An 11,000-nucleotide genomic window follows, 5' to 3' on the forward strand; every position below is an offset into this window, starting at 1 on the left:
AGATCCAGTGCCTGCTGTGTGCTTGGGAATTGGATATGGTGATGCATCCTCTGAACCATAGCTTCAAGGACAGAGTGGAAAAAGCATGATAGTGCACTCTGAGAGACCCCTCAAGCTGTGGCTATCACCCCCTGAAAACTCCCTGATGCTGGAAGGTGCAGTGAGCACAACACCTGTATGTGGGTAGGGATGGTGTGTGCCCTGTAAGTGGGGTGTTCAAGTATGTGTCAGCTCTTCTATCAACTCCAGGATGCGGTCTGGGTGCAGCCTGTAGTGCACATGGATTTCCTCCTGGGTCCGCTGGAAGAGGGTGATGGGTGTTCTGAAGATCCTTTCCTGGCGTCTCCTTCTCTGTGCAGCATCTCGGATAAGCAGCCTCCTGGCTATCACATACAGGCCAGCCATGGTGGAAAGCCCCAGTGGCATTGTGGGCCTATTTAAATAGGTTGCACTTGGTTACCAACTGTTCAGAGTTGGTCGTAATTGAGAAATGCAAAATTGCGATTTTCGTGAAAACGCAATTTACGATTTTTTGCTACATCTCAAATTGCGAATTTGCATTTTGCGGGAACAGTATTTGTGAGTTTCGCAAATACTGAGCCGCACACTGCGAATTCGCTATATTTCTCGGAAATTCCTTGTTACGCAAATTTGGTAATCGCTAAATTTGGGATTCTCGATTTTGAGCGACACTAGGGTTTCCTACATCGGAACAGTCTCTTTTGCAATCGCATACACCCGATTCTGCGATTTGCCGTGTTTGCGATTGCAAAAGACGTTACTACATATGGCCCTCAGTATTTTGTGAATTCACCTATTAGTAAATAGGTAAGCTCACAAAGTACTATTACATTCGCAAACATTTGGTGCACAATTTGTGACCCTTTTTTGCCCAAGGGATCGTAGTACACCAGGTCCGAGTGCTTCTTGTGGCCGCTTCTCAATGACCGCCGCCATGCAATTCCATATGAATGCCTTTGTGGGATGTGAACATTGCCTTTTATGTTCTTGGATGGGGTGGCAGGTTCCTTGTGGCTCCTGGAACCATTGGTTTAATTTTGTCTTTCTCCCTGGTCACTACCATGGAGGGTGCAATCCTGTCTGGATAGGATGATTGACATTTATAACCCTACCAGGCGTGGAATACTAGGATATAACTACGAGCACCAATGCTCAGATTTTATTCTGTATCTTTATTCTTATTATGAACTACCCGTCTCCCATAAAATGTAGGTTTCTGGATTTTTCATCTTCGCTTTTGCGCTGAGGTGCCTTGTTCTGGGTAATTGGCCGACCCTTTGACCATTCGTGGTGTGGGGGGGCATTTCATAGGTGGACATGTCATTGCTCCTGGTCCCTATCTTTGCACTCGTGTATGTTGTCGGTGTATCGTGCAGCAAGATGGTGTTTTGTTTTAAATGCTGTCCTCATGCAGGGGAGGCTATAGCTTGAGGCAGCAGGTTAGGACTTTAAATAGCAAGAGAGGGGTTCAGTGCAATTAGGATTACCGGGCAGCGATTGGGGCATCAATCCTTTTTTCTCCGCTGAGCGCCTTTCCCCACAACTGAAACATGCAACAGTCATGTCACTACTAAAAACAAACCCTGTCACTTATATTTTGTCTAGTGACAAACCAGTGTCTGGCCTTTTGCCTGAATAATATCACATAAGTGCTAAAAAAAAATTGGCTACTGCCCAAGTAGCTCATAAATCACAAAACCAAAGGTTGTTTGTTAAATCAGAAATGTAACAAATTATATTTTATTCCAAGACCGGTCCTAATCAGGTTAAACAAAAAAATATGGGAAAAATCGACTGTAAATATGCCTTCCATATTTAAAAAAAAAAAGAAAAAAAAGTAAGGTGTCCAGGCCAAAATTAACTTTAAATTTAAACGGTGGCAAATGTTGGTTTTAATGTTTAAAAAAGTATTTTTTTTCCTGGTCATTAACATATTTAGAACTGAACTGTTTTTCGAATGTCTTTTAGATCGTGCATTGTGGTTTGAAATTAAGCTTGAAAATAAACACGCTGTGTCATTTAACTTGACTTTAGTGGGTTTCAGTGTTCTGAGTCATTTCCAACCCTTATCATTAATAGTGTCTGTTACTGTGAGATGTAGCACCATGTGATGCTCAGAACTTGCTATTTTTTCTGTGTGGTGCTTTTCCTACTGACTTCATTGATAGGAAATAGAGGAACAGACACCAGCCAGCTCACAACCCTCTTCTACAAGGAAATTAAGAGCAAAAAGAAACAGTGGAGACCTGCACAGGACGGCTAAGAATCCCTAAACGGAGTACCCCAAGAGAAGGCCGAAAAAAAAGGCACCCCAAAAAAAGGCCTAATTACACGAGGTCAGAAAAAGACATAAAGAAATACATCAAGTAATAAACATTATTAAATATTTTTGCTGTACGTGAACTTGAATGAAAGCACAATGCAAGTGACATTATTTATTTCAAATGTAGCATGAACTGATAATGAAGTGCCTCTGTGCGCTTTGGGAAAACCAGGGTATGTGTGCCTAATGCATATGCAAGGTGTCTGATTCAGAGGCCTGGCTCACAGTGGTCGCCACAGGAATATGAACTGCTCTCATTGGTCCCATTGCGCAGTAAGTTGCGCAGGGGCGTGACCTTCAGTCCCTGTGCACACTGAACATCCCTGTGCTCTCTGCTCGCCTTGGCACTGCGTAAAGCGGGGGGAGGGGGAGGACTAGAGTGGTACCAGGTAACATGCACACCATCAAGGGATTGACAGTGCAACAGAGAGCATTTAAATGTAGGCGTGATGAACCCAAAGCCGTCATCATAAATTACATGCCCCCACATGATGCTAAATCTGCCCCCTGGCACCTGCATGAACGTGTGACAGCATTCTGAATTCTGAACTACATACAAATTAGTAACAAAACAAACAAGCATTGGCAAAGCAAATAGGTCTCGCTATTTAAAAAGAGCTAGTGGGTATACCAATATGTTTTAGAAATGTAGTAAAGCAGCGCGGCTGCTGTTCAGCGTAGCTAATAGTTAGTGCAGTAAGGGAGAGTGGCACGGAGTGGAGAGTCGTAAAGTGGAGGACAGTGGAGTGTTATGGAGTGGTGTGTAGGGGTGTATAGTGGTTTACAGTAGGGTTGAGAGAAGTGGAGTGTCATGCGGCGTGGAGTGTGCACAGTGCCAATGAGGGAGTAGAGTGTCGTACAGTGGTAGGCCTTAGAGTGTCATAGAGAGGAGTCGCATAGAGTGTTGTGGAGTGGTGTAGTGCAGACTGGAGTGGTGCAGAAGGCGTGCCGCAGAGTAGTGTGTGGTAGAGTAGAGTGGCGTTGAGCAGAACACATTGTCATACAGTGAAGTAGTGTAGGAGAGTGCAATGGCATACAGTGGAGTAGAGTGTTGTAGAGGCAGGTGGCATAGAGTAGAGCAGAATGGCATAGAGTGTGATAGAGTGCAGTGGCATAGAGTGGAGTGGTGCAGCGGAGTAGAGTGGATTGGAGTAGTGAGTTCTACAACAGAGTGGAGTTAAATGGCATGGAGTGGTAGAGAGAAAGTTGCATAGAGCAGTGTGGGGTAGTAGAGTAGAGTGTCGTAGAGGGGAGTAGAGTTTAAAGGAGTAAAGCATCATAGAATGGAGTATCGTAGAGTGTAGTCAGTGTCATATAGTGGAGTGTTGTAGACTGATGTATAGTGGCCTAGAGCGAAGAAGTGCAAAGTAAAGTGTAATGTAATGTAATGTAATGTAATGTATGTGTCTTGTAAAGCGCACTGCTGCCCTGAGGCGTCGTGGCCCTGTAGACCACTGGGGAACCCGTCCTGGCTCTCCCTGTGAGATGGTCCCTACTGGGTATCTCCAAGGTGAAACCAGGCATCCCCAGCGAATGTGGGGGGCCGTTGTAGAGATGAGGCAAGCTAATGCCCAGAGTTGCCAAGTGTGATCCCTGGTTAGAGTATGCACAGAGGCGAGAATTATTGAGTCCGCTGACCCTGGTCCACGGCCCTGCCGCGTCGGGAATTGAACCCTGGTCCCGGGCCGTTCTATGCTTCCGTGTCTGCCGCCTCTAACCAGTGAGCCACACCACTCCACTGGTGGTGCAAAGCAGATCATTGCAGGGTGCAGTGGTGTAGAGTGCATTGGTTTTGAGGAAAGTGGTTTAGAGTGCATTGGAATAGAGTTAAGTTATGTACAGTAGAGTGGCATAGAGTGCAAGGGTGCAAAATAGAGTGGTGCACAGTATAGTGCAGTGAGGTAGACTGCATTGGCGTAAAGTAGATTGTTTCAGAGTAGAGTGAAGTGGGATAGAGTGGAGTGGTTCAGGGCATAGTGGAGTGGTGCAGCTTAGAGTGCAGAGGTGTAAAGAAGAGTGGCGTACAGTGCAGTGCTGTAGAGTAGAGTGGTGTAGAGTGCAATGGCGTGGAGTGCAGTAGTACAAAATAAATTAGAGTGGCATTGGCTGATGCAGAGTGTAGTGGCGTAGAGTGCAGTAGAGTGGTGTATGGTTGAGTGGTGCTGAGTAGAGTGCAGTGGCATAGATTGTAGTGGCATAGAGTGCAGTGGTGCAAAGTAGAGTGGTGTTGAGTAGAATGGTGCTGAGGAGAGAGGTGCAGAGAGCAGTGGCATAAAGTAAAGTGGTGCAGAGTAGAAAAGAGTAGCATAGAGTTCAGTGACATATAGTGCACTGGTACAGAGTGGTGTAGCATGCAGTGACGTAAAGTGCAGAGGTGCAGAGTTAAGTGGCGTCGAGTTCAGTGGTGGAGAGTGGAGTGATGCAGAGTAGAGTGATGTAGAGTGCAGTGGTATAAAGTGATGTGGTGCAGAGTAGTGGGGCATAAAATACAGTCACGCAGAGTGCAGTGTTGCAGAGTAGAGTGGTGTAGGGTGGTGCAGAGTATAATGGCGGAGCATAGTGTGTAGTGGTTCAGAGTAGAGTGTTGTTGAGGTCTATGGCAGAGAGTGCAATCTTTCAGAGTAGTGTCATAGAGTGCAGTGGCATAGAATATAGTGATGTAGAGTAGACATAGAGCACAATGGTGTAGAGTGATGTAGCGTGCAGTGGCATAGAGTGCAGTGGTGTAGAGTGCAGTGGTGCACAGTAGAGTGGCATTGAGTTCAATGGCATAAAGTGCAGTCTTGCAGAGTAGAGTAGCATATAGTGTAATGTAGTAGAGTGCTGTAGTGTAGAATGCCGTAGCTTAAAGTGGCAGTGAGTAAAGTGGTGCAGAGAGCAGTAGCATATAGTATAGCGGTGCAGAGTACAATAGAGTGGCGGAGCGTGCAGTGGCATAGAATGCAGTGGAGTAGAGTGCAGTGGTGTACAGTATTCCAGAGTAGATTATGGTGGAGTAGGGTGCAGCGGTGCAGAGTAGAGTGGTGCAGAGTAGAGTGGCATAGAGTGGCACAGCATAGAGTGCAGTGGCATACATTAAAATGTTTCAGAATAGAGTGAAGTGGCATAGTTTGGATTGGTGCAGGGGAGAGTGGAGTGGTTCAGGGTAGAGTGCAGTGGCATAGAGTGGGGACATAGAGTGCATTGGCATAGAGTGCAGTGGTATTGAGTGTAGAGTGGTGTGGAGTGGAGTGGTGCAGAGTAGATTGGAGGGGCCTAAACTGGAGTACGTATAGTGGGATAGAGTGCCCTGGCATTGAGTAGAGTGGTGCAGAGTTGAGTAGAGATGCATAGAGTGAAGCGGTGTAGAGTACAGTGCCAGTTTCAACACATTTGTTTGCATTTGTTTCCCATCAGCCTTTTGCTGCTAGAAACCATTCCCTGTAGTTATGTGAAGTAACGCCGCTTCACTGCACTGGTGTAAATCCACTGTACTTTATTATTGTGTGATAATACTGATACCTCACATTATTTTATGGTGCAGGAGCCCTAACAAACTAGCCTGTTATAAAAACATTGACATCTGACGGTGCAGTAAGGGTGCCAGGATCCTCCGGCAGAGTGTAATAATACAATGTTGCTATGATGAAGGCCAACCAAGTAGGCCATTGTTTCTGAATCACTACTATTCTTGAAAGTAAGTAATGGCAAATAAAGGCAAGTAATCCATATTGACACCATCCTTCCTTCATTGAAAAATTCTCTCTAGTGAGCCTGAATGTATCTCTCTATTCATTATCCTATGCTCTACTCAGAGAGGACAGATGATGAACTCTTAGGGCTTAACTGCGAGTCTGGCAGTCCAAGAACTGCCGGACTCGTGGAGGCACAGCAGTGGCGGTCTCCTGGCTGCCGTATTACCATAAAGGCGGTCAGGCTGCCATTGCCCCACTGCAGCCGACCGGGACCACTGTTCCCTGGCAGTGTTGCTGTGGTCAAGAGACAGTAAAATGCTTGGCGGGACCGCCATGGTCCTGCCAAGCATATTACAAGTTTCCTCCCCTGTGGCGTAAAGGAAACAAAAGGGGCCCTAGGGGGTCCCCTTCTGCCTCTGCGCTGTGTGGATGCACACGGGAGGCAGACCATGTGCCCCCCTGTATGCATGCACACGGGAGGCACACCATGTGCCCCCCGGTATGCATGCACACCAGCTCATGCAGAGCATGGACTTTGCAGTCCATGCAGGAACTGTTTTTGGCATTCCCATTGCAGTGCCCATTTTCAGGGCACCGTGGTAGGAACGTCAAAAACAAGCACGCTAGACAAGTGGAAACTTCTAATTTGGCGGGCAGCCTGACCAGTGCTTTGGTGGTTCGGCAGCAGGGCGGACTTGGCACCGCACCGCTGAAGTTGTAATCAGGCCCTTTATGGTTTTTGAGAGATTAGTTGAACTTCATCCACTTTACACCAATCAAAGCCCTGTCCACTTCTAGCTTATTATCAAAGCGGGTGTGCAGTGAACTGGTCTGAGAGAGGGGGGTTCTTCAAACACTCTGGCTTCATTTCAAGAAACTCTTCATTAGCATCGGCTCATAACATACTTTAGAGAAAAGTAGGTTATTTTTCATTTATAAATTGTAATTAGATGGGTTGGATGACATTCTGTACCAATTCCTCACTGCTGGGCATTTGACCTAGTTTTATAATGTTTACTGTATAGTACATCATTCATAAACTCTTTCATTCTGCCCTCATTTCTTACTTGCTTTGCTTCTCTTTCTTTTTCTTTCGCCCTATTTTGTCTTTTATTAATTTTAACATTCTCTTATTTCACTAACACTTTTTTTAATGCCACATTCCCTATTTATTCCCTTTAAGTCAATTGTTGTACGTTTTCCTAATTTTTTTTTTTCAATGTTTTCCATGTCGGTGTTTTTATTTATTTATTTCCTCCTTTTCTGTTTCTCTTTTTCTTTATGTGTTTACACTTGTTCCTTGCTTTTCTCTTTTCTACATTGTTAAATTATGGTTTTCTCTACTTCTTTGAATCTTTGTCGCACTCTCTGTTTACTCTGCGCATATTGTCCTTTCTTTTCTTTCCTTTATTTTTCCGCTCCTGTCCTTGGTATCTATGTAGATTCATCAAAGAACCGGAGTCTAGCTGTACTGTTGTGAGATGTCGGTTCTACTGGCATTATTCATTATGGTTCAATAGAAAGTCTGATATTTACAATATTGCCGTATCCGATATGTGCTTTCTAATCTCTGTTTTAATATCTCTTACACTCATAATGGCATTCATTCTTGTCTTGTGGCTTCAGATCTGAGGGATCACCTGGTCTAATAATCCCAAGATTAGGCAGTAATTGAGTATCCTGTGTCATCTTCCTTGAAGGGGTAGTGGTGTGAGGGTAGTGGTAGGGTGCACTGTCCGGCTCTGCACAGTGGTGCACCCTTGAGTATATGTGCTAGGCGCAGACCGGGAAAGTGTACCTTATTACAGCCAGTGCACAGTGCAGGCGTGAACCCAAGCCTGCGGTCTGAACAGTGTATTAGTCAAAGTCAGACCGTCTCTTTGAATCCACCGGTCCGCCTTTCTCTAAAGATGGCCTCACATTTAGAGAGGAACAGGGATCCCCGGATACCCAGCGCAGTGAGTGAATTCATTCACCTGCAGGAGGTGCTAAGGCCGAGAGACCCCCCCCCCCCCCCCCAAGGTAGCCCTTGGGACCACCCATATGTGGCACACAGTCAGGGAGTCCTTTGACGTCTCTTTGCCTCTTCACCGCAACTGCAATATTGCACAAGTGCAAAGACAAAGGTTTCCCTCATTTGCACGTGGTCACGTCACCAGGCAAATGAGGACACACCTCCTCAGGATCGCGCCGGTTCATATTACAGAAGAGGCAACCCAAGCTTCTGTGGCACCACTTTTGAAATACCATAGTGCCCAAGAAGGTTTAGATGCAGAACAAAACGCTGTTGCATTGCCAGGCACTATTAAAATAAAATACATCTGCCCCATGGTCTGGTGTTGCTGTACCAAGCCTAACAAGGCCCTCAGTCTGCAAGATGGCAGTCATGTGAAATGGACATGGTAGGGATGCAATATCTCCCCAGCCTGGGAGAAGCCAGAGTGGACCCGGGCTTGAGATCCGTCACTAAGCATGAAACTTTAAGAGAAGTTCAGATTCATCCTTAGTTACACACTTTTACTTTGAAAAATGTAGTGTCCAACAGACACTACCCTACTGAACTTTACTAGTTATTTACCTAATGCCTGCAACAGTCCCTATCCTGAAACTCAGGGAAGGTTGGACCAGAAGAAACTCAATGACAACAGAGTTCACATGGCATGCTCTAATTTATCCTTCAAACCAGAATAGGGGCTGATTAAGAGAAGCATTTATTAGGATGGGCAATAGCATCTTCAGGAAGGACCTCAAGACCTTGCTCTTCGACTGATCCAGAGCTGCTTCCCCCCCCCTTCCCCCCAGCGCCTTTGGACCCTTACGGGTGAGTAGTGGGCTTTATAAACTCTTGATTGATTGATTGACTGCAGGAGTTCTCTTGAAAGTAATGTTTATGGTTAATTTGTAAAAAGATAAATTCCAGGGCTCTCGTCAGGAGGCAGCTTGCACCAGCCCATTTCTCCTGTTAGCTCTGCCTAAAACAAAACCAAGTAATAACTATGAAAGTGGGGAGAGAATGTGGCATAATGGACAGAGCTGCAGAATTCGGAGTTGGGGAACCAGGTTCGAGTCTCAGTGTCAGCTCAACTTCCTTGGATTCTGAGCAAATCACTAGGGGCCCGATTCACAGAACTAACTTAAGACAAAATCCTAAACTTACTACCATTTTGGTATTCACAGAAGGCACTTACTCATTTTGGTATTCACAGAAGGCACTTACTCATTTCGGTATTTACAGAAGTTAGGACTCCTAAATTTAGGACTCCTAAATGCCTTCTGTGAATACCGAAGGTCTTAAAATTAGGATTTTTCTCAACTTTACTTTTACTAAATGAGAAAAATCCTAATTTTAAGACTTCCGGTATTCACAGAAGGCATTTAGGAGTTCTAAAGTTTGGAGTCCTAACGTTACTACTACTAAATTGCGAAAAATCCTAATTTTAAGACTTGTACGAATACCGCTGTGGAACCCATCCTGGCTTTCCCTGTGAGGCGTCCACTCCTGGGAATTGAACCCTGGTCCCGGGCTAGAACTCTGCATCAGGGTCTGCCGCTCTAATCATTGAGCCACACTTCTCCACTATCTGTGATCTTGTCCAATATTTTCTTCCTTGCTGCCTCTACTAAGCAAAATTTGCCAGGGAGGGGAAGGTGAGGCTCTTGTATTCAGGGCAGGCCTTGGCTGATGACACACATTTCGCTCCTCCTCCCCCATTTTCACCTGAATCACCATCAGCTCAGCTTCTTCCTGCTTGTGCTAAGCTGAAGATGGGGAAGGACAGAGGGTGGTCGGAAGGGGGGAGGGCGAGAGGATTTTAATAGGGCGTCTAAAGCAAGTACAAGAAAAAAGCATGACTGAACACAGTGTGGGCTGAATTGCAAGAGCCATTTCAGGGGGTGACTGCTGTAGGATCGTATACACACAGCTCCTGGCACCCCTACAAAAGTCAACGCCCTGGGCATGGGCGCAACTCACCTGTGCCAAAGGCTGGCGCTGCGCCCAGAGGTGAAGCTCAGAGAGTGGGGAGCTAGGTCCTATGACTTGAATAGGTATAGCGGATTCAGGGGTACTCAAACAAATGAAGTGAAAGCTCATTACACCGGCCTGCAGAAAGGCTGTGATTTGAAATGTGGCGATCGACGATCTAACAACTCAGAGCCTGATTACAAGTTTGGCTGTGCAGCGCCGGGTCCACTCCGCTGTCGCACCGCCACACCCATGGTGGGGCCGCACGCCAGATTACGAGTGTTTCTCATGTCTTGCATGCTTTTTTTAATATTCCCCTGGTGGTGCCTCAGAAGATGTGCACCACAATGCGAATGCCCAAAAACTGTTCCTGCACAGCATGGACTGTTAAGTCCATGCCACACAGGAACGGGGGTGCATGCAGACAGGGGGCACATGTTGTGCCCTCCTCCATGCACTCCATGGCCGGGAGGAGCCTTCATGAAAAGGGTGCAGAGAGGAAACTCGTAACATGCTTGGCGGGACTGTGGCTGTCCCTTAAGACCGCCACAACAAGGACGGGAATCTCTGTTCCTTGGCAGCTGAGGCGGGGCAATGGTGGTCCGACCACCCTAATTGCAATAGGGCGGTCAAAAGACCGGTGCTCCAATGCCCCTGAGTGTCTGGCAGTCCGTGGACCACCAGACCCTTAATTGAGCGATAAGTAGTTTGCATTGTATGGGGATGAACTCGAGCTTCTAGGCGCTTCAGCAACATTCTACTGTTCCTGAAATTCACTGTGAGAGTCAAAGGGAGACAAATGAAAAATTCCATGCATACATTAGATAACGGAAGATTATTGAATATATTATAAAAGACATCTGTAAATATTATTTTTCAATAAGACAACACACAGGATTAGACAGCCCCGCACATGTTTCAAGTAGCACCCGTTAATGAGAGAAGAATTGGTAGCAGCTGGACACCTAAATGACAAATCATAAACCTTCATATTGAATCAATGCAGATGATTTATAGT

This window comes from Lissotriton vulgaris, chromosome 3_1, assembly GCF_964263255.1.
Source record: "Lissotriton vulgaris chromosome 3_1, aLisVul1.2, whole genome shotgun sequence".
Taxonomy (NCBI): Eukaryota; Metazoa; Chordata; class Amphibia; order Caudata; family Salamandridae; genus Lissotriton; species Lissotriton vulgaris.